This window comes from Micrasema longulum, unplaced genomic scaffold, assembly GCF_059751315.1.
Source record: "Micrasema longulum isolate JH-2025_06_02 unplaced genomic scaffold, ASM5975131v1 h1tg000083l, whole genome shotgun sequence".
Classification (NCBI taxonomy): domain Eukaryota; kingdom Metazoa; phylum Arthropoda; class Insecta; order Trichoptera; family Brachycentridae; genus Micrasema; species Micrasema longulum.
The window spans coordinates 697,924-723,054 of NW_028277289.1; the positions used below are offsets into that span (position 1 = coordinate 697,924).

General features: G+C 31.5%; 1 protein-coding gene across 1 annotated transcript in view; it reads left to right on the forward strand.

Annotated features, from left to right (window-relative positions):
• The first annotated feature begins 3,453 nt into the window (after nucleotides 1–3,453).
• dpp (decapentaplegic morphogen) overlaps nucleotides 3,454–25,131 on the forward strand; it is a 32,690-nt gene continuing 11,012 nt past the window's right edge. The window contains exon 1 of the mRNA XM_088234036.1: nucleotides 3,454–3,732. The gene's annotated coding sequence lies outside the window, so the exon portion shown is untranslated. The remainder of the gene's footprint in view (nucleotides 3,733–25,131) is intronic.

Genomic DNA, 25,131 nt, shown 5'->3' on the forward strand with positions numbered 1-25,131 from the left:
AGAAGCTTATTTGCTTTGAAACCGGTCAGTTTAAAAAAAAAAAGTGGTTTAAAACAAAGTTGTTTTATTTATTTTATTATAATAAATAGTCACAAAGTTAGTGCTTCAAATATAAAATTGATATTTATAAACTTTATCCTTTGTCCGCCTCGTGGTCTTATGGTCAGCGCGTTTACCCACCGCGCAAGAGGTCTCCGGTTCAATTCCCAATATGGTTGACATAAAGTATTGATTATAAAAGGTGTTTTTACTCTGGAATATTTCAAAGTCCCTAGACTGGCACTGGAAGCGTTAGACTGATTATCTTGCATTCATATTACAAACATTATCAAGATACACTGCAGTTGTTTTACAATTGTAGTGCACAATGCATCATTGGGTGCGGAAAAGGGACGATGATGATAGTAAATTCTAAATAACAACTGAAATCATAATCAAATATCTGTAGAGAAATATGAAGTATGAATTAAATTAAAAATAAATACATCTTTTTTGTTTAAGATCTATGATACGTATATTCAGATGACACATCATTTATTTAATTTATATCGCTTTTATCACGTTTTAAAAATCTTCATGAAGGGAGTATTTTTAAGTCATTAGTTTTGATTCTTTTTTCGTTATTTTTACATAATTAATTTTGAAATACGTAGGTGCTTAGGGTATCAAACAAATATTTTTTAGTATTTATTTGGGTAGTTAGTTCAGGTAGATGATTTCAGGTAGATATTATGAATGTACTATAAATCTATGCGAGCACAAAGAAAGGTATATAAGCAATTATCCCCTCTGAGGTAGAACTTATTGTTATATCTTACTTCTCAAGAGCTTTTTAAATAAATATTATTTATTTACAAGGTAAATAACAGTAATGTGAACCTTAAGTAATTGAAAGGGTCATTAAGTGTATCTCTATACTTTGCCCTAAGCCAAAATATTCCTTTTAAAATGTAAAATTGTTTTGTTAAAAACATATTTGGTATTTATTTTTTAGGTATTAAGGATCACTTGTAAATCAAAATTCAAATATTGGTACTATTTAAATATTAACCAGAATCATCTTTGGTAATATCAAATAAACTTGCATGTAACAAGTATCCCTGTCGCTATTTTAATTCTATTGACTACATTAGTTATTTATAAGCACACAATACTATTTTAATTCATTTCAACTGCACGTTAGATATATGAAATCAACTCCGGTTAAATTGTTATCATTTTTTTCCATTTTGATTAAGTTTAAAATCAACTCTGTATTGCACAAAAGAATTTTTTGAGAAAAATACGCGGTTCTTTTGACTGACCCAAATATTTAAATTTTTATCAATTTATTTTAAGTCGTACAGTACCGTGCTAAAAAAATGGGAAACAAATTGTGATACGGTTTAAATATCTAACCTAGTGATTTAAAATGATATATCTATGTAAGATAGTTGTTAACAGTTATAGATAATTAAATACAATCGCACACTTCCGAGTTCACTTGTAATGAATGCTCAATAACTAATATAAAGAAACATTTATTGATTTTTATGCTAACGCTTTATTAAATTAGTTCCAATTAAATTTTATATTAGTGAATTTAAACATTTTATAAATTTGTTGCGACGGAGAGGGAAAAACATTTTTTGAGAAGGGAATATGGATGTCTAGGAATTAACAAGACTAATGACTTGTCGTTGGCTGATTTAAGTGGCCACTTTACACACTGTGTAACATTCACCATTCTGCCTATGTTCAAACATCCACATTTCCTTCATTCTTCCATCCGTTGACTTTTGTGAAATAAAAAAGATCTAAAAACCTTTATCATGTGGGTAAGATTCATCCGGCTAAACCAATTCACCTACTACGCAACGCCTGAAAACAATTTTCCAATTTTTATTTACCAGTTAGTTAATTCAACAATGTTTTGAGTATGTTCAAATGTTTTCAGACTGGCTAAATTTCCTACCTAGGGAGTTATTGAGATCTTAATTTTTCGCAACAGAGAAGGGAATATAAATGTATAGACACTTACAATAGTTCACAAAAGTCAACAGATGCAGGAGTTGTGGAAATGCGAATGGTTTAACATAGGCAGAATGGTGAATGCTACACAGTGTGTACAGTGGTCACGTAAACCAGCCAACGACAGATCTTAAGCCTTGTAAATGCCCAGACATCTACATTCCCTTCTCAAAAATGTTTTCCCTCTCTGTTGCAAGCAATTTAGATCTAAATAACTCCTAGGCAGGAAATCCAACCAGTCTGCAAACATTTAGACATATTTTTACATTTTCTGCTGTTTGTATGAGCGACGGTCGTTGTTCAATAATTTATTAGTAACTAAAAATATATTAGGTTATTCAGTTTTGTAAGTATGGTAACTATTATTTTTTTGTAGTTACCTTTTGATTTTTAAAATACCAGTGAAGCAGCCACGGTCAATAAATAATCATATTTTGGCAATGTTTTAAATGTGTACAAATGTTTGCAGACTGGCTGGATTTCCTCCCTATGGAGTTATTTAATATATATAAAGGTTTCAGCGCCTTTATTACACAAAAGTCAATAGATGGAAGAGTTAAGGAAATGTAGATGTTTAAACATAGGCAGAATGGTGAATGTTACACAGTGTTTAAAGTGGCCACTTAAACCAGCTAATGAAAGGTCAAAGGCCTTTAGATGCCTGACTTCCATATTCCCTTAAAAAAAAGTCTTCCCTCTGTTGCAACAAATTTTGAATAATATTCTACTTTAATTTGTAAATTTAACAAAATAACGGTAAGATATTAAAATATATTACTAGGCAGGTAGGTAGATTTTATTTTATTTTGTTTATTGGAAAACAAAAGCAATAAAATATGTGTAAAACGTATTAAACATTGCATTTAAGCGTGAAATATAACCAATAAAGTTGTCTACCAAGAAGCAATTGTGAAAATCAACTGAAGTTAGGAAAAGAAATTACATAAAATAATTTTATGCGCGTGTGTTTTACACTTTAAATATATGGAATTCATACAATATTTTTTGGATGTAAAACACAACATAAAAATGAAGAAAAAAAAAATTAGGTCCATATATTTTTAACTTCTGAGCATTTTTAAAAAAAATGTTTTAATATGTAGCTAAATTATACATAAATATTAACCGGCGAGAAAGAAATTATACTCGCAGCCACGGTAGGGTGGGGGTAATTTTCCAGCTCTTCCCTCTCCGTCGCGGGGGGCGTCATGTGAGCGCGGGGTAGGTTCCACGTCCAGAGTTAGGCTGTGGTCTATTTCCCCGGAGAGGCAACCTCCCTCTCGGCGCGCCGCTCTCCCATTGGTCGCCGGTCGCCGGTAGCCGGTAGCCGGTAAAGCCGCGGCCGGCACGGCGCAGCGCCGCCACCGCCGCGCCGCCGTGGCCGACGCCGCCGCCGCTGCGACTCGAGACTCGACCAGTTGCCAGTTTGTCTGGGTGCTTCTCGCACGACGCACGTTCGCGAACATCTATCGCTTCCGACCCGAAACAAATACTTTCCGCTCAAGCACGATCATTAATATCCGACTGTGAATTGTGCCATCGAGTGACATGTGAGTGCTTGTGCCCGCGAAGAAAATTGTTATGGTGATAAAAAATACAAATGGTGATGACTTATGTTGTGAAAACGTTTATTATATTGAAGTTTTCGTGAGATGTTATCATTACTGTTTGTGCGCAGACAATTGAGGACTTTTCTAACGGATGACGAGATTTTTATTCAAGGTATTTAAAAACTATATTTACACGCAAATCGGGAGCTTTCGCTCGATGCTTGACGGCTCGAGTCTGGGGACAACGCGCGACGGTTGTTATTGTTCGGCCTAAAGTGCTTCTCTCCGCTGCATCTCAGCTGGGAGATTTTCTTTCTCCACCCGAGTGGCGGCTCTCGGCTGGTGGCTTCTAGCACCGGCTGGTGTATAATCGTCTGAATAAACCAATTCACAAAGCGTACTATTCTAGAGCTTTTGCTCGATGTTTGATGACCCAAGTCTGAGAACAACGGCGACGGTTGTTACAGTTTGGCGTAAAGTGCTACACTCCGCTGCATCTCAGCTGGGAGATTTTCTTCCTTCACCCGAGTGGCGGCTCTCTTCTGGCGGCTGGCGGCTACCAGCACCGACTGCAGTATAACCGTCGGACTAAACCAGTTCGTAAAGCGTACTATTCGGGAGCTTTCGCTCGATGTTTGACAACTCGAATCTGGGGACAACGCGAGACGGCTGTTACGGTTCGGCGTAAAGTGCTTCTCTCCGCTGCATCCCAGCTGTGAGATTTTCTTTCTCCATCCGAGTGGCGGCTCTCGGCTGGCGGCTACCAGCACCGACTGCAGTATAACTGTCTGACTAAACCAGTTCATAATGCGTACTATTCGTAATACCCCTTGTACCCGGTAACACTCGTAAAACTATAAATGCGAAATTACTTTTCCAGATTGTTCTCGTGTCAAGTTCCGGGTTCAATTCTCTCCACTAAAAATTACGTGTCTTTTTTTATTGTTATATTTTGCACTGTAATTTGGTCAAATGGAAAAATGTAATGAAATATTTTTATATATATTCCGTTATATATATCCGTGTTTTTGTAAAAAAAACAGAACTTTGTTTCCAAAAGCATAAAATTTCAAAACATTAAAGCACATTTCTTAAAAAAAACACTCGACAAAAAAAAATTGTAGTTATTTTTGTTAAATTAATCAGGCGATTATTCGTTATTTCGAACATATAGGAATGTATACCTGATGAGTGCAACGATGAAAGTGGGTCTTGAATCCAGATTCCAGATAAATGATTCAGTATAAAAAAGTTTTGTGTTTAGTCGTACCTACATTGCGACTTGTCAAGATTGATTTTGAGTAGCAAATCACGATTGAGCATATTTGTATCTATTTTAATTATTATTTTACTAAAATCCAATGACTTAAAACACATAATATAAGAATAATTGAATGCAGATGTACACATATTTAAAATATAAACAATCAGGTTTTGATAGAGCGCATTTTATTAAGTTGCTTTCAATATCCTGGAAACCGAATATTTAAATAAAACAGTCATTTATATAATATGCATAAAACAACGCTACATAATTATGCAGAAGATACTTGTATGTTTTATTATCACTATTTTTTACAGTACGGATCGAATATTAAAGTTAGTAGGTAGTTAATTTTATAATTAGTAAATTATTTTTTGTTTTAAGATTTCGATAGGCGTTTTTCGTTATTTTCTTAAAACATTTTGCCTCCAATCTTTTTTATTTTCTATTTAAAATTCTTCGTTTTAATTATCAACATTCTCACATCTATGTATGTATTTAGCTATTTATATACAAATTTTCAAATATCATCACACAATTATGTAAGGTCTCTTAGGAAGGGTGCCTAACGTGTTACAAAGTACGATTTTTTATTTCTGTATATACATACCTATAAGTACCCGTGTATTTATTTATTTGTGATTTATTAAGTTAGCTCATACATCTTAAGAACTAATTTAAACAGTGTACAGTTGACAGTTTTCAGTTAGTTTATATTTCAACCAACCTAAATATCAAAATCCATCTACAAATGCTTCTTAATTTATTTGTACGTGTAATTGTAATTCGGTCATAAAGAAGAATAACAGTATCCTACATAAGCCTAAGCAATTTTTCAAATTCACAGTGAATGGGGCAATGAAAGCAGTAGGGTTAAATTCAATTAAAATCACAGTTTATGACCCTGATTTTTTTTAATTACTTGATTCTTGAAAATGAAAACCGAATTTTTAGTCTTAACGAAACCGATAGCAAGAGCCCTGGTCTTGAAAACGGTTTTCGGGTAGTGCACATACACTCCCTCCACATATATTATATTCCTCTACTCCCTAGTTGGAGCGTATGATGTTCACATATACTTAAATACCATGAAAATCTTACAGAGCAAAAAAAAAAATTATTACTGAAAAGGCAGTAAATTACAAGAGTTGATAAATCTACCTGGTTCATGAAAAAGTATAAACATTGAAAAAATATCATTTTCAGGCGTTGCCTAGTATGTACGTGAAATAATTCAATTAGATGAATCTCACCCGCATAAATAAAGGTTTCAGCTCTTTAACTTCACAAACATCAACAGATGAAAGAATTAAGGGAATATAGATGTTCAAATATGGGCAGAATGGTGAATGTTACACAGCGTGTAAAGTGGCCACTTAAACCAGCCAATGACAGGTCATAAGCCCTGTAGATGCCTAGAATTCTATATTACCTTATCTAAAATGTTCAAATGTTAATATAAGATTAAACATTGTAGAATTTGAAAACTTTTTTTCAAATTCTTTTTGGCGTCACTACGTTTTATATAATATTTAAATAGAGAAAAATACAAAATACTGGATTCACGCACTAGTTATTGTAAATCATTTCAGAAACGTTAAAGATTGTAATATTAATTGAATTTGCCTTTATAATAAATGGTTTAAAGTAGTCCTTTTCGAGATAGCTAAACAACGAGTAGCTTAACAACGAGACAGCTGCTCTTCAGACGGCAACATAAAAAGGAAGTCATCGCACGTTGTTATCAGTTTGCTTATTAAAAGCACTATATTCTACAGCAAACAAAGAGCTTAAAACTATCGAGAAGAGTGTAATATTTAGAGTTGTCGTGTTTATTTATTTATTTTTAACGCTCATATGAAATAAACAGAGGTTGTAAACCAAGTTTTTTCAGTCCCAACACTTGTGGATGGGAGTGAAACATGGAACTGGCAGAGGAAAGATGAAAGCAGAGTGAGCGCGGTCGAAATGCGATCTTTTAGTCAAATCTGTGGAAACCAACGTAAGACGACAGGGTTACGAATGGCAAAATCAGGCGAGAGTGTAAATTTGAGTCAGGTATGGTTGATAAGATTTAGAAAGGGTCTCTGAGATGGTTTGGTCATATAGAACGAATGAATGAGGAAACAATGGTAAAACATGTCAATGTACATTTTTTTAATTTTATTTTTATTAATTCAATTGTATATGGTGTAAATTATGCATAAAAGTGTATTATTTAATATCATTCGTTTGAAACATTGCCATTTTTTTTTACTGTCAAATACCAGTTTTAAGTATTTAAATAAATCAAAATTAACGACAACTTAATTCCTCGCCTTATTTTAAAAATGTTATTCATGCACCTTAGTAGATATTTATGAAACGTTGAAGAAGCGATCAGTATGTAACGTTACGAATAGTACTAAACTGACAGTTTTCTATGGTAAATGATAACCAATCCACCACCAGTTACCTACATATGTCATTTGCCGGTGCTGCTACGATACCCTGCCACGCCACGCTGCGCCGCCCGTTGCGCCGTGGTTTGGTAGTAGTTAACTTGATATACTATACATAGTCGTTAGAGTACACATAATAATATGTTTATGTGTGCCCTACTTCAAGATTTGATATTAAAAATTAAAAAATAATATTCACATTTATCTACAATAAACTATTTTGAAATAATGAAGTTTTTTTTTGCACCGAGTCTGGTCGTAAGTTCTTTGCATCACTGTAGATAAAATAACATTGGGATAGTTTTAGGAGTGAAACAAAATAAACTGAAAAAATAAACAAATAATTAAATATATTAATAAATACCTGAAACCAAAGATACAAATAGATCAGAGTCTCAAAACTAAAAAGAAAGAATTGCACAAAAGCTTGGAATTTTTCAATGAGAAGTCTAAAAAAATAAAGCAATATAATGCCTTCAATATTTTAAATTAATTTTTCAAAACACGTTCTCGATAAATTTTTATTTAATTTGGCGGAATTAAATGTCTTCTTACGTTATGAACAACTACGTAACCCAATAAAAAAATTATTGTTTTAAAATATTTCACGTTCACCCTGCTAATTTATTAAGGTTTTATTAACTTCTAATTTAATAATATTTTATTACTTACTGAATTGATAATTTTTTCTTTTATTATATTAAAATGTCCATGCTTCTATGTTGTCTGTATTATTTTCGTCTTAATTAGAGCTAATGTAAAATCTCATATTCTGAGTATCGAGTTAGCTGGTGGTAATCTGAGATAGTGGAGTAGTAGATTTAAATCTCTTAAGAGAGTCTCCGATATTCACTTGCAGGAAATTGTTAATGAATTTATTTTCGTGAAGAATTCGATCAATTTCACTCAAACTTCCCGTTACTAATTAGCCAATATTTCATGCTTACCCTGCTGAGAAGCATGGTAGGAGAACGCGTCAACCACTTAACTACGAGGTGGACTGTCCACGCGATTTTATTTTTCAGGATTGTTTCTTAAGAGTAACCGAAGTCTAAACATTCGTCCAGGGTTCTGGTTCTATTTCGCACAAATAACTGTATTCTTCATCCGCCCGAACACAAGCAAAAAAGGTTATTTTTAAAATTAAGTAATGTAAATTAATAATTTATTTACAGAAACAATTTTTCACGTGTAAAATACGGGGAATATTTTGAGAGTACGCTAAAAAACTGAAAATTTACAATGTGTAAAAAAGTGAAAGAGGTGAGAATTGTTATTAATACAATAAATATACATGTATATGTCGCTTTGTGTATAGTAAATCGTGTTTATTAGAACTCCTTTCTCGTATATTAAGTTATACAGTGCTGACGACACGAATAGAGGCGTTATATAACATAATATTTGTTATTACATTCTATAAATAAAAGCTATTACTGTACATACAATCTAAGCGCGTGGTTGTAGGTTTGACTATTGACTAAATTCTTCAGGCCATAAAAATATATATTAACGCTGAGAAACACCTGATTCTGATAAAATTACCAAATGGGTAGAAAATAAAAATTGTACGCCAGAACCAAATAAGTTTATTTAATAAAAAAAGTATAGTTAAACACAGAAGAGAAATATTTTAAGAAAATATGAATCAAATTAATAAGATACACGGAGTGGTAAACTGCGGACCTCCTATGAAAAATTCACGACACTATACAGGAGATAATAAATATAATATTTTTAATACGTAATAATATAACGTAGATGGTATACATTTGATATTTGGTCGTTTATTTCAAAAGCATAGTGAAATCGCTGTTTCAAAACAGGTTTATCTATTGAGGCAAGTATTTGTGCTGAACATAAATTTAAAGCATAAATAGTTTTTTTTTCATATTGATAACAATATAATTAGACAAATTAGCATTTTAATACAATTTATAACATTCTCGTAAACATTTTTTTTTTATTATTTAAGATTGTATATGATTTCTCGACTCCACACGGTTCACGGCAAAAGCTCTAGACGAATAAATAAATAAAAAAAACTGTGTAAATGACAAAATATTATATTTATATTTCAATCATTTCATAAATAAACGTTGTTTTATTTAATTACAGAACAAATAAAGGAATGTTTTGTATGTTTTACTTTAGTAAAATGATTAAGTGGCAACAATACAAATTTTACAATGTATTCTTTTATTTTTTATAAACGTTCAGAAAAATCATAAGTAAAAGAAAAATTTTACCAACAAAATAAAAAAACATGCATAGTAAATAAATACAAAAGTATTTTTCATCTCAAAATATCTCATAGTCATTCAAACATTTCGTATTAAATGTGTGGAACTAAATGCATCCACCCCACAGAGCCTGGAAAAACGTGTTTGTTCTTTTCAGTTGTTTCCTTCATATTCTCATTGTCAGAATATGCGTGACTTTATTTGTGTATTATTTGGTATAAATGTACTTTTTAATGGATAAATGAATCAACAATTCTCGAGTTTCAATTCCGGAGACTGATTAGAAGCAAATACATTCATCTCCTTCACCATTTATCACGGTCCTCAGAAACCCTTTTTTTGTTGCTCAAATTCTTAGACGGAATATCTACATGAACACTATAGCTAGGTGGCCTCCTTGGTTAAGACGCTTGGCTCACTAACGAAAGATTCCTGGTTCGATTTCCGGTGAGAACTCGAAAATTTTATTTTTACTTTTCTCGTATTTTGAGCTGAAATTCTCGCTGTAATTGAGAGGAAAAAAAATGTATGTTGTGTTTTTTGTATGGTAAATGTATTGGACATTTTTTTAAAACATACATGCTAACGTACTTAAAAGTAAAAAACAAAAATTCAAATAAGTAAATGAAGAAAAAAAAGATATGAAATTATAAAACATATGATAAAAAGTTAAATAAAGGTAAACACAAAAAACAGTAAGCATGTAAACAAAAAATGCAAAGATATACAATAATGAAATGAAAAACGCAAACATTGTAAATATACTCGTACAAAGTAATATTGAGTAAATTATCCCGACGCGTTTCATAAGATTGTACAGCAGGCTTCCTAGAACGAGCATGTTTTCATTTCTATATGAGAGCCTGTTAGCTTATTTACATTTTCGGAAAATAATAATTCTGTAATTTAAATTAACACTTGGGTATCTAGATGAATTTAAAACTCGTTTATCCGTAAAATGCTTAACGATTTATAAAAACAAAAAAAATAGAGAAGATTTACATTTAAGAATTACATGTTCATAAGTGATTACGCTTTAAAAACTTAAAAAAATACAATTACGTGTATTAAAAAACTTTCATATTTTTTTCTTTCAATTTTAAAAACTATGCGCAATTTACAACAATGAGTTTAAGTACACTAGGTACTAACTGTGATTGAATTTGATCATGGAAAAGAATTAAACAGTGCTAGTGAATTTAGCTACTTTATCATCGTTACGTAACTATAACAAAATATGTCTATTGTACATTGAATTAAATTACTGGACTGAATTTTGAAATATTAAATATTGAATTGTATTTCATTTAAATATAAATAGGATTTAAAAGAAAACAACAAAGTTTTTCATTTAAACAAGAAACCTAGTTCCTGGACTGGTGCCTCAAGCGTAAGAATCATCATCTAACTTTCATTCGAATGCTAAAGGTAATTTAAAAAGGTGCTGATATTTAACTATGTAAATGCCATAAATATTTAAATGAAATACAATTGGATAGGTGTACTGTAATTGTGAGTAAAGTTCTGACTAAAGTAACGCGGACTTTAAAATACAAAATCATATTTTACCATAAATTTGTCCGGCTCATTGCATAGTAGATAACGCGTTTTTTATTTCTAAGCATGCATTATATCTTGGGTTCGATTCGCGATACAATCGACTCGAAACATTTATTAAGAACCGTGGTTTTCCCTGCTATATTTCCTTATCTTTATTAACTTAGAATAATATATATTTTTTTAAGAAAACTCACTCAACTTCTTGTTAGAATCCATTTATAAGTAGAGTAAGTAGAGTTTTTTGTAACCTACTAAAAAAAATATATTTGTGAAATCTACGTACAAAACTATTCAAAAAGTATAATTTCCAAAAATCTATCCCCTTGTTTTTTTAAAGCCGTCTTTATAATAGTAAATAATTATAATATGCGTTGTTTTGTGATACACTGAAGTGATCAATTTGAAAATATTATTTTTCCATGTTCAGTACATTTTTTATTCACGGAGTGGCAAAAATTGGTTAGAGAATATACATTTATTAATTGAATTAGAATTTAAACTGCGTTATACAAAACAATGCATGCCTATTTATAGTTTGTACCTACTTATGTACCTAAAATATAGCGATAACGAACGGGGTTTGTACCCTAGCTGGCCAGGTAATGTTTTAGGGATATTTATAAGAAAAGCAAATTTTGTGAAAAACCTAGCATTATTACACGAGTATACCCATTGGGGGTTCAAACCGTCAGTAGGATCACAGTGAGTCACATCTTGCTGGAAGGTGTGATTCTATAAAATGCTGCAAACGCCCAGTTGCATTCCACTGGCATCACTACTGACCAGTCCTACTCGTCAGCGTACACGTCGCAGATCCCGGGCAATGGGATCACACTCATAACGGTGTGATCACAGCAGATAACGAGAGGGTGAATGGTGAGTTTCTGGCGCCTCCAAACCAAAACCAACCAGTTAAGGGAAGGTAACCCCTACAGAAAAATCCACCTGAGAAGGCAACGGGAAACTACTCTGGTCATCTTTTCCCAGGAATCACTATGGCGAACACATCCAATAAGCAGTTGTCCTGGCTGCGGAGTAGTGCAGGACCGAGATGATTTCGCTGTAGTGATCGCTTACGTCGAGGGGACCTGACAAGGCACCTCAAGAAGAAGAATACCCATTGACAGTCTTTGTAAGGCTGAGTAATAAGATTTCTATGAAATCAATCATTAAAATTCTCGTTTTTATGTATACCTTTATGTGTTTACCAAGTATAAATTAATAAACGTATTTCTTCGTTGTTTTTAGTTCTACTTTACTCGCACTTTACTTGCTAAATCGAGTTTAACAGTGTTAATACAATACGTACAAGACAAAAAAAACACCCATGTACTTATAAAAAATGTATTTCTAAAAAAAAGTATAGTAAAATTTAAAGTCAAATACATAACTAGTGAGAAGTGAGCCATTATAATGTTATTATGTACTAATATGAAACATGTTCCGCGTTGCCAATATCTTTTTAATTACCCCTTATTTGGTTCATTATGCAAGATAAACTTTGAACGCGGTTTAATGACTTCTGAGAATTTTACTGATTTACACATTCACTGGGTAAAAAGCAGTCTTTCACTAAAAATCTGAATTCATAGTTAGTAATATTATTACATTGGATCCTACATAATCCAATTTCCTGTATTGAAACACGGGATTAAGATTTTTCAATATTTGGCACATTTTAAGGAACCTCAAATTAATTGACCTTTTAAATCTAATCAGTGCTATGCAATGACACGAATGGGTAAAGTTGATAAACTCTATTAGATAGTCTTTCAATGTAAATTATGAAGTATAAAAATTTAAAAACATAAATTTTTACTTGAAGTCTCCTTCTTCAGATAATAATTTGACATACAAGTATAACCATCATAAATCACCAAAACTATGGAAAACATACTTATAAAAATTCCGGATCAGAATGTCATCCGCCGTATTTAGTTTTCATTCGTCCTTTTTTTTTTAATAAGCCTCAAGTTGACCAATAATTTTTCCTGTTCCATTTTAAGGCATGAATCGTACTTTTTAGCGGGTAATAATACTCATAGAGCAAACAAAAGATTAAAAATTATTTTTAACAATTGAAAACCATCGTTTTGTCGCTTTGACGATATTTGTTTTAAGTTAACTTTACTTTATGCACATACCATCTTTAGTTACCATTTTATTTTAATATTTAATTGTATTTTAAGTTTAATTTTAATAAAAACAAATTAAACACCTGTAATAAAATATAATCAATACAATGCAGAGTTAGTCTTTGTTGATTATTTTAAAATAAAAATTCATCGTGGGTTAATGGCAAAATTGTACTTTTTCAATACTGCTTACAGTTATATTATTGTTTGTGGTAAAGAATTTGGCTTGCGCCCATTTGGATAATACCAGACCTACGTACGTACATATATTTTTTACTCCAGTTTTTTCACACATACATAGCTTCAGGCACTGTCGGTATAATGTTTTCATTATTGTTACTGGCGCCAAGTTTTTATGTCAAATTCCATTTAGTTTACAATGTCACAGAGGGAGAAGAACCATAAACCCCCGGTATAGTTAAGAGCGACAAGTGGAACCGTCATAAAATTACTCAAAATTAACCGACAGAATATTTTTACCTGAAATCAATCAGGTGACTTGTGAATGGATTTGTATTTTGCACCGGAAAAGCTTTATGATTTAGATATGATAACCGACATTACTACTTTTGGAAACGATTCGTTGAAATGCAGACTGCAAATTGTCAAAGCTAGGTTTTCCATACTCGGCATTACTTCTTGAATCACACAAACGGTTAACAGTGATGATTGAAAGGAAATCTTTGTTTCTACTTCGGTAGTAAATAAACCGAGGCGTTCGCATTATTCCAAGTAGTGAGCAGTGTAAAGTTGCGCATTTGCAGTTGCTGCATAATGTTGTACATTGTTTGCGGAATCAGTCGGGGAATAGAACTGGCGTATAATAATGCTTTATCTCGTATTTATGTGTCACAGGTCAGGACCCAGCCGATAAGTCTGTATGAATGATGTTTCACTAAGTGGATTCATGAACTTGGTACGTGGAAACTTCATTACTAGCGAAACTATTTAATATTTGCATTGTTTTATATTATTCATACATCACGACGTAAAAAGCTTGACACTTAACGTTTTTATTCAGTACAGCAACGAAGTAAGTCACAGAGGGCAATGTGATATTGCTGGGGTTCTAGCCTTCCTCGATCACTTACAAATGAGACTTCTCAAAACTACTAAAAAAGTTACATGGTGCATTCGTGCGAAATAAATTGCGAAAGTTTCGGGACTGAAATAACTTTAATACGGTATTATTCCTTGTATGAGAACTAATGGTTTGCGTTCATAATGCGCTTCTAGGTGCTTTGCGGAGGCGTATTATTATTCGCGTCAAACAACATTGCATACACCACTCGGTGAAGAAGTGAGGCAAGATAACCGAGAAATGGAGAACTGCTACTTTAGAATGTGTTTTCTTTTTTTTTTACATTTGATCAGCTTACTACACGTGCTCGGTATTCTCAGTTAAAGCTATCGCGATGGCCGCGAAACGACCAGAACTACCAATCCGTAATGATTCATAACGCGAGAGAAAGACAGAGTTACCGATTCGTAATGATTTAAAACGCGCGTGAAAGAGACTAGACACAGGTGTCGGGAGGTGCCACCAAGGCCAGGTCAAGGAGAGTAATATTTAGTGGGGCAGCCAAATATTTACAGCCGCGGATTTACGAGAGTGTACGGTGTGTACACTGTACACTCTACACACTCTACACCATACGACTACCTACTGTTCTGCAGGCTGCAGGCTACACGCTGAACGCTACAGTTCAGTCCAGTCCAGCTAGATTGGTGAGCACGCTTGTGGCTGGTGGCACGACTCGGTTGATAACCGGGAATTCCCGTTTCCTGAAAGTCCCGAATAGCGAATTATAAATAGGTACTTAACATAGTAAATGTTACTTCTTAAGTAGAATAATATTAAATACAATCAAAAGTTATTTGGTTTGTTAGTAAATATTATCCGGGTTTTATTGCTTTTTTTGTTACATTAATAAAAAATATGTATTTATACTTGTGAATAAACGAATCTATCCAAAACTGTCTGAAAATGCATTTTTATTGCATTGAAAAAATATATCCAAATTGAATTTACTTGTATTTATTTTATTGTAAGTATATTATATTCTACACACAGCGAATCGGAGCATTTCGTAATTCATATATTTTATATGTAGATCTAATTTCAGGTTCAAGCGCAATATTTTATTTATTTATTTTTCAATAATTCATGGATTTTTATATGTTTTATGTTTCATACATCCTATTTGAAAAGGGAATATAAAAGCCCTAATATTAACAAGAATAATAGCATTAGCTGATTTCACTGATCACTTTACATACTGTTAAACATTTATTATTCTGACATAGTTTGAATAGCTATATTTCGATTATTATTCTAATTGTTGATATTGAAAGATCCGAAAACTTTGTCGCTCAGGTGAGCTTTTAAATTATTTCGTGTACTAGGTAGTCCTGTAATTATTACTCGTGAAATGAATGTTATTAGAGTTTTTACTAAAACATTATTATTCGTTATTTATTTATTATTATTCATACTTTCATATTTTTAATTTATTTCAATCTACTGTCATATACACAACGATGCAGTTTAAATATAAAAAATACTTAATACTAGACTACACATTATTTCAAACTTATAATTAAGTTATATTAGTCATAAGTTATATTACAGGAGAACCGAAATTGAAAAACCATAAAATAAATCTTTGTGCATAATATGTTTGCCTTTGTAAATTAAAAAAAACGTATTGCATTAACCTATCATAAATTACCTACAACGATAATGCCTGAATGCTGTCGCTAATTTCCTTTTTGAATTTATTAATATTCAAGTCGAATATATCGCTCGCATTGGCTCCAATAATGTTATTAAACAGATTGCAAATTATATGTGTGCATGATTTTTTGTTGCATTAGTATTTGCGTCGGCACAGTTGGTGTGACGGGTACGTTTAAAGGGTACGTGAAAATTAATTATACTAAGTAAATTAGGGCAGTCAGTTCATAATGGAGTTCTGGTACCAACCCTAATGTATGGAAGCGAAGCATGGAGTTGGAAAAAAAGGGACGAAAGTAGACTGAATGCTGTTGAAATGCGATCCCTCAGGCGAATGTGCGGAAAAACAATGTATGATAGGTGCCCTAATATCGAAATTAGAGCAGAATGCAAGGCTGAGTTAAGCATTATCGACAAAATTAAGAAAGGTCTTTTGCGATGGTTCGGTCATGTGGAGCGAATGAATGATGAAAGAACGGCTAAAAAGATTTATGATGCGAATGTGTCTGGTTGTAGAAGTCGAGGAAGGCCGAGAAAGACATGGCATGATCAAGTACAACAAATTCTTGAAAGTGGTCATGTGAAAAGTCGGAATAATCGACGTGCGTGCATGAGAAGATGTATGAATGTGAAGGAAGCAAAGGAAGTGTGCCAGGACAGAGTGGTGTGGCGTTCTATCCTCTCTGCCTACCCCTCTGGGGAAATGGCGTGATGGTTAGTTAGTTAGTTAGTTAAAAACATTAAGTAAGCTATCTATTGTCTATTATCTAAGGAGTATATCTTAAAATGTATTCTCACTTCATCGTAATTATTGAATTAGTAATTGATTCAGCACGATGGACATTTCAATAAATTATTTTTAACTTTTTATATTTTATGTTTGTAGCTTTTTTAGTATGGGGACCAGATTAATGTTGCATGTTCCAGCCGACTTCTAGCAAATGCATGATACAAAATTTTCAGGGTATTTATATCTTTAAATCGTAAAGTGACTCTAGTGACAAAACCTAACATTTTGAATGCATCACATTTTTTGCGTATGTCACATTTACATTAGATTTTCTAAAACCTAATGCGTTTTTTATCATTTATCATTTTTTGATATCTTGATTACACAAAACATTTTTTATTCGACCGCGTTACGAGATTTTCATCAGAAACCTGCCTTTTCATAAAAAATCAATTTGTTTTCTAGCTAAACACAATCAAAGCATGACATTTTTTCAATTATAAGCTCAACAAATGCCATATTTTGGTAAAATAGAAGGTAATTTTTAAAAGTTCTATTTAAGATCGATACAACTCATGAAATATTAGAATGTTTCCTTAATAAATATAGCATAAAAATGTTGTTGGATGATTGACAAAGCACAATTTTCATAAAACGAGCCATTTAAAATCAAATATATATATGATAAAATATAAATTCAACGTTATTTATGTTTCTTTTAGTATGATGTTTTAGTCTCGAGGTAATTATTTACTCTCAAGAATAAATGACAATATCAGATATATTTCCGAGAACCGTTATCATACTTAGCTCTTTTTAATTTTGATATGGGGGAAATTGTTTTAAGTTGCTTATTACATAACACGATTGAAGATAACTCAGATCCACTGCTCCAATTTTGTTTATATATTTTTGGTGAAACAAAAACAAATATGCTTGATAAGAGTGTAATCAATTAATATCATTTAGTTCATGTTAAGTTCGTGTGAAATTAAATTATAAGAACTCATGTTTGTAATACATTGTCGCTTGTTCTTAAAATTTCATGTTTTTTCAGTCAACAGTGCAATAGCCATTAAAGTATGAATAAAACATAATTGGCTACATAAAAATAGAAATTATGTTAGTATTATGTTAAAAAAAAGTATTTGACATAACTTTGAATACTATTTTATTGATTCGAACATTCCTATCATGGTCTGAAGTAAACTGATTTTACAGCTGGAAATTTTAATGTTGCCATGGACTTCATCAAGAGTTTTAGTAAGTTAAAAATTTGGATACACTGCAATTGATAAGCTAATGCCGTGACGAGAAAATTGTTTGCTACAAAATAGGTAATTTCACAAGAAGACGATAGTTATAACATTATTGATTTTGCTAGTATTTTAAAAATTAGATACCAAAACATAAAGAAAAATGAAGTTTTTACCTATTTCACATATGTACAAAATATTTTGAGGCTTTATATTTCGTTAGGTTTAGCACTTGGTAACACTTCATGATGAACTATTTTACAATAAAAACATTTGTATGAGTTAAACACATTTAAGTTTCTGATATTCAAATAACGAGCGCTCCTCCCATTGACTAGTGATAAAAAGAAGTTGTGTTTTTTGAAAAGTTTTTATTTTTTAATATTTTATAGTTATTTAAATTATATTATAAATTTTAAATCGTATGTTTTATACAGACATAATAACTTACAAAAAGTAATGTATATAGTTACAGTTTATTTCTCAAATACTTAATATTAATCAAATATGTTGCCCGAGATCTACAAAACTAAGAATAACAGACTTGATAACTGTAATAAATAACTTACTTGTTCTATGATATGAGTTTGTGTCAAAATAAGTCAATAAAAAATGCTTATTATACACTCTGCAAATGACGGAAGTTAATAAATGATCAATATTTTTGAATATTTATAGACGTATATTTCTGAATTCGCTATTAATTAAAATTCTTATTTTAATGTGAAATGGCATTAAAAATATTATTTTATAACTATAAATCGTATAAATGTAGCATCTTTTAAATATTTTATAAGGGTATGAATAAGAAATGTACCTGTACCTAATCAATTAATGGGAAACCCCGTGGCTTTATGCAAATAAGCATCAGTTACTGCTGTAAATAAGTTCCAAATATACTTTAATTTAAGCAAATGATATTCAGTGTTTACTCAGTCACTTCGATATAAACAATAAATCTTCAGCTAACGACTTGAATCGTAAATCAAGAGACACATTATTAAATTGATTTATTCACACCACAGCCTCCACAAACTGGTATTTATTTATTTTAAAATAAAAAATAGTAACAAACTTCTATCAGTTCATATACCTGAATATTTTTATTTATTTATTTACTCTATTTTATCATTTGTTGTTGAATTTGATATTACCACAGCAAAGTATTCCCGTCACAAGTCACAATATTGCAGCGTAACTTGGTAGAATACATGATTAATATTTAAAGCATCAACGTTGTGGTCAAAAACTTCAAGATCCACCTACCGAGTTTTCTATGTCTACCGGTTTCGAGACGTAGGACACTAATTACATTAACATCCAAATCCCACTATACACCTTCCCCATAGTAGTCGCACAAATTATTTTATATATTCAAGATTGTTGGTATTTATTTATTTTCCAAGCGGTTATTTATTTATTGTTATTGCTGTGCATACAGTGCTATGTTAATATGAATATTATTTTATAGGTTGTATTTTTATCGCATCCGGGTTGGTATTCTCGCGGGAATGTCATTCTTTGCCAATTAAATAATAGAAATATGAAGTATCGCGATATTTATAAGGTAATTGGCGCATGCTGTTATAAATTGATACATTTTTTTAGTAAGTCCCTGTAGACTGTACACGTAATTTACAGAGGGTGCATAGAGTACTTAATTGAAATATTCGTTTGTCTCAGATACATGAAAATAATAATAAATAATTCTGAGCCCATACGCTTCGAGTACTACAGAATCGATTTAAAGTTTATTAAGTACATGTTGATTGATCCGGAAATCGATTCTGGGATTTCTTTAATGATTACTTTGAATGTTAGGATTATAATAAACGATATTATCATAATAATTTGGTGTAGCCAAATAATTGAGCAAATGTTTTTTTTATATGAACTTGTTTTGTTAATTTTACGAACGATACGAGAAAATTTAATTAAAGTCAGGCAAATAAATAAAAATAAAAATTGGAGTGTGGATTTCCAACCGTTTTTAGATAGAGGCAGTGTCTGCCAATAGGAATGCGCAATGCGCATGCGCAAGTGGCATGATCCCCACTTAGAATCACAGTTGGTTGAAGCGTTGCTTCACATTCCTCCGCGTTTCAAAACATATTGGTTATGAAAATAATCGTTTTTTTGTGGCGGGAAAAAAACGAACAGTTTCTGAAGATGTAATTAGACTGAATTCCACATCAAATAATAATAAATACCTTTGAATTTCAACACAAGAACTCGTGTGTGTTGAGTTCCGTCTACGTCTACACGTGTCTCTGTGTTTGTGTTAGGGTCGCCAAACCTGATATTATTTTACAAGAGACCGAACATGTCGGCGTCTCGGCGTAGTGGTCAGCGCGTTTACCCACCATGCAAGAGGTCTCGGATTCGATTCCCAAAATGGTTGACATGAAATATTATTTTGAAAAGTTGTTTTTACTCTTGAATAGTCCCTGGCTGGCACCTGAAGCATAAGACTGATCATCTTACCTCCATGTAACAAAATGATCGAGATACGCTACTATTGGTCTACCAATGCACTGGCCTATGCACTTTTAGGTGCGGAAAGGGAATAATGATGAATATGAATTCTTTTTTCGAATTCTGTATCTAGGCGGATAAAGGATACAAGTCTGTGCGTGCAGAACCTTGAACGAATGTTTTTTGACTCAGCTTTGTACTGCCGTCATAAGACAAAAGGACGCATCTAACATTTTTTTCAAAAATGAGTCAAATACATATTTGGACTCAGGAAAAAAATACGCATCTACTAAAAATACATCTATTTTCCTAAAATAACCATAACCCTATTATTTTGACTAATTAATTAGACCAAACTGCAAAACGTCTTGAAGATTACTAAATATGAAAGGCTGTTCTGACTTATATAATTATTAAAGACTGATTAAAATACTTATTTTTTCTTCTATTTCGTTTTTAAAAACATCTAAAATGAATGAACCTACTTGATTTCAATTAAATTTAAGATCTGCTGGTAATTTTGAAGTTCATTGATTATTAGGTCGGCGTTACTAGTTTGGAAAACAGTAAATGGCCAGTAACGTCTATTTTATTTAGTTGAGTAGAATCAATTGACATATTAACAATAAAAAAGAAAGACGTTTACTTAATTACTAAATAAAAAAGGCGTTTCTAGGTAGAAACGTCTTTTCATTGAAGTATAAAATGTATTTTTGTATTTTTTTTTACTTAAAAGAAGATGAAAATGTTAATTTTTAAATATATATGTAGTGTAAAATTTATTAAAATTAATACATATATTCCGTTAGGGCAAACCATAATACATACTGTCGCATAGTCATATACTTAATGTTTGTAGTATTTTTCACACATAAAATTTTCTAATCTCCGAATTACAAAATGTTTATTTTCTCTGTTTTTTTATTTTACGTAGAAACGTCCTTCTTTCTTATGACAGCAGCGTAGAGTAGTGTTTGGCGCGTTCGCCTACCAGGCTTAAATCGAGCTGAATTATAAATATTGATTTCGAATATGGTTCTTCAAAGAAATATTTCAATTTTCCTGGACTGGCACCTGCATTGTAAGACTGATCACCTTGCCTTCATATGCACCACTGGGTGCTGATAGGGAAATTATAAATGATGATGATGTTTCAAAGGAAGTAAAAAAATGTTACATTAGTCTGAATATTATTAGGTAAGGCGGTACAAAAAATAATATTGCGTCGCTTTTAAATTCGGTTTATCCACAACAACAGCAGTATGGCTTACATTCCGTAGACCAGGATTTCCCAAACTATGTTTTGCGGAATACCAGTATTCCACGGAGCCTAAATAAGTGTTCTGCAAAAAAATTAATTTATTTTAGACGCAAACAACTGCATCGCAATATTTTCCCAAACCTATTAAGGACGATTAATGGGTTCAGACTCCATTTCCCGTGACAGATAAAGTAAACTTACCGCAAATAATTATGAAAAACTAATTGATTTAATCAGTGAATGATTTGAAACAAAAGTACAAAGATTAAATGAACGTAGTTATGCAGAAAGTAGCCAGTCCACAATTTTGAAAACAATGCGATTTTGATGTAATCGGGTTCAGTGAGGTCAATTCTATGTTCTGCTAAAAACAGCTAGACCGCTTTCGGACAAAAAACTGTATTGATTACCTTCTGAAAATGGCGTCGATCACAAAAAAGGTATTTCTCAATATAAAATTTTTATTTTTATTTAAAAATCATTAAAACTGGTCAAATACATTACATGATTCTTATTTGTAGTATGTAAAAAAAACTTATGTATTCATTGTTTATCATTTGTTGAAGTCAAAGCATTCCAACTGTTAGGTAGATTTGATAACTCAAACATTTCACAAAAGTGCTATTATCTCAGTTACATGTATAACTACGTTCAAATGATTTCAGGACAAGTTTGTTAAAAGAATACACCAATATGTCATTGTTTTAACTTATTTATTTTACTGATTTACGCAAAGTAGGATTTTATAATGCTGAAGTAGGCTCAATGATACAACAGTTATAATATGGAAGAATTTAACTCGCCAAGCGACTGATACCAAAAAGATTTGCGATTCAAGAACTCAAAATCACTCGAGACATTTATTAGATTTTTTTTATTTGTCACCTTATTTTTTTTGTTTTTTTTTTTACAATACCTATGCATAAGAAGTAAAACAGAGTATAAAAATAAAAAATAATTACATGGCAATGATTTGCATATTAACAGTAAAAATAGTAAACAAAAAAAATCCCACAAAGGCATGGCCTGTTCATGGGTTTACAAGAAAAGTTTATGAATTTATTGCTCCTATAATAAAAAGACAGGTATAATATGTTTGTGTAATATAAGAAATAGAAAAGAAAATATTCTGTAAAAGATTAGAAGGAACTTTTTTATTTTATAGTGATTAACAAAGGAAATAAAAAACTGTAAAAAAACATAAAAATATTCCTTGTTATTAAAGAGCAACAAAATATATCATAGAAAAAAAGAGTTAATATCTTTAGTTTGAATCTAGGATAGTGCGTGTTTTTTTAAAATTGGGAAAATTTTGAAAGTTTGGAATCAATGAAATGTAATCAGTAAAAAAAGAATTAAAAATTTTGGGACCATAAAATATGCATATCTCTGTGCTAGCTTCGTTTAACAATGTGGTATTTCTAACACACAATTCCTTTTTTGACCTGATCTGGTTTAATTACTTTAATTACACCGAGAGATTTATTTAGTCATATTTATGTGTGAATTGTTTGAAATAATATCTAAACAATAAATGTTTTAATACATTTTTTATTTTTGTTTTTACTATTATAAAATACTTAACCTAAAAAAAGTTTTCCGTCACTAAAAAACCTTGGGAAACCCTGCCATAGACAATAATACGCTTAGTAATGAAAAAAAACTTCGTGGGTACTAGGAATACTAATTTATTTAAATAGACAAATTGTTTTTATTTTGGGGTTGAGAATATTCACATATATTTTTTATGTTTTCACCTGGATTTGAATGACCATTGTAAATGTATATATATATATGTATATATAAAAGCCATATTTTCATATAAAAATATATATAAATAAAACAAAAACTTAAAGAACTTAGGACCATAGCTTGTTTTCTTTGAACTATTTTTCATTTTTATAAAATTCGAATAAATTAAGGTGTGATGGCTTTTTTCTTAAAATATAGAAAAAAACTATTTGTTTATCCAAATTTCTAATGTACCTATACATGTTTTAAAGTGTCAGTTAATTTGAATTATTTAACCTCGTGGTGAAGTGATCAGTACGTTTGCCTACCATGCTAGAGGACTCGGGTTCAATTCCTAACATGGTTGACAAACAATATTTATATTATTCATATTCAAAGAATTAACTTTTTAGTCAAGCATTTTAATTAATGTTAGTAAATATTTATTTTCAAAGTTGCTTTTACTCTAGAATATTTCTTAGTCCCTTAACTGGCACCAGAAGCAAAATACTGATCAATTTACATTCATCTAAAAAAAATTATCGAGATACGTTGCGAATGGTGTACCAATGCAGTGCCCTATGCATCATTAGGGTGCAGAAAGGGAATGATGATGTAATTTATTTAGTGTTTTACCAACAGTTCTATGAAAAATACACTGAAGAACTTTTTTATCAGTAGTGTTGCCATTAACATAAATTTATGCTATCACAGTGGTCAAGTATGTTTGTACCCAGACGGGTGAAGAATATAGTTCGAAGTGTGAAATAGAACCAGAACCCTGGGGAGTATTTTTGACTCGATGGCAGGCTCGAATCCTGAAGAAGGAAATCTTATTGTGATAAGTCCTTCTCGTTCTGTACTGGTAAACGCGTTATTAAGGCTGTAGGTTCGATTCCTAGCAGGGTGAACGTAAAATATTGGTTATCAAGGTGGTTCTACATCACAATAGTTTATTGCTTCTAAACTGGAATTTAAAGCGTTAAACTGATATTATCGATTATGTAACAAAAATAATTTTGATACATTGCAATTTCAGTGGCAATGCAGTGCCCTATGCACGAATAAGTGCGGATAGGAAAAAAATCTTCGTTTGGTCAAATTTCAAATGCTTTAGATAGTTTCCTAAACACAACTAGAATAATCTTATTATCAGGACAAAAGCAATAGTATTACACGAAAAAAACAATAAATTAAGCAAATGTATTCGACTTTTTTTCTGTCCTTACCATTTGTTAATTTTTACTCATTTTGATTGTTATTTTTGACGAACAGTTTTTTATTTTATTTATTGAATTCTTATGTAATATTTTAGTTCCATTTTTTTTGTTTGCGTTAAATAGTAAAATTGGTTGCAAACGATTAGCCTTTTAACTGGATACAAAACCTTTATCATTATTCTTGGTATGCACCTTCTGCATAAACGTTAGCTAAAACATGAAGCTTAGATACAAGTGGAGATTGATAATACATATAATTTTTTAAAAATATTTTGAATTATTGAAAACACGGTTATCCTGTTCAAGATGATTCGGTCCGTTTTCATTACCGGATTGTACATTTTAGTCACTTAGGAAACGGTACTTCGGACTTAAGAATGCTGCCAGTAATTTCACCTCTCGTGCTATGTTATAAAAGCGAAAAATGTTCACGTTCTTATGTGTAAACTTAACTGAACAATAATTTAGCACCTTACACAAGTAACTACTTGGGTAGGTACATATTTAAATTCAATTAG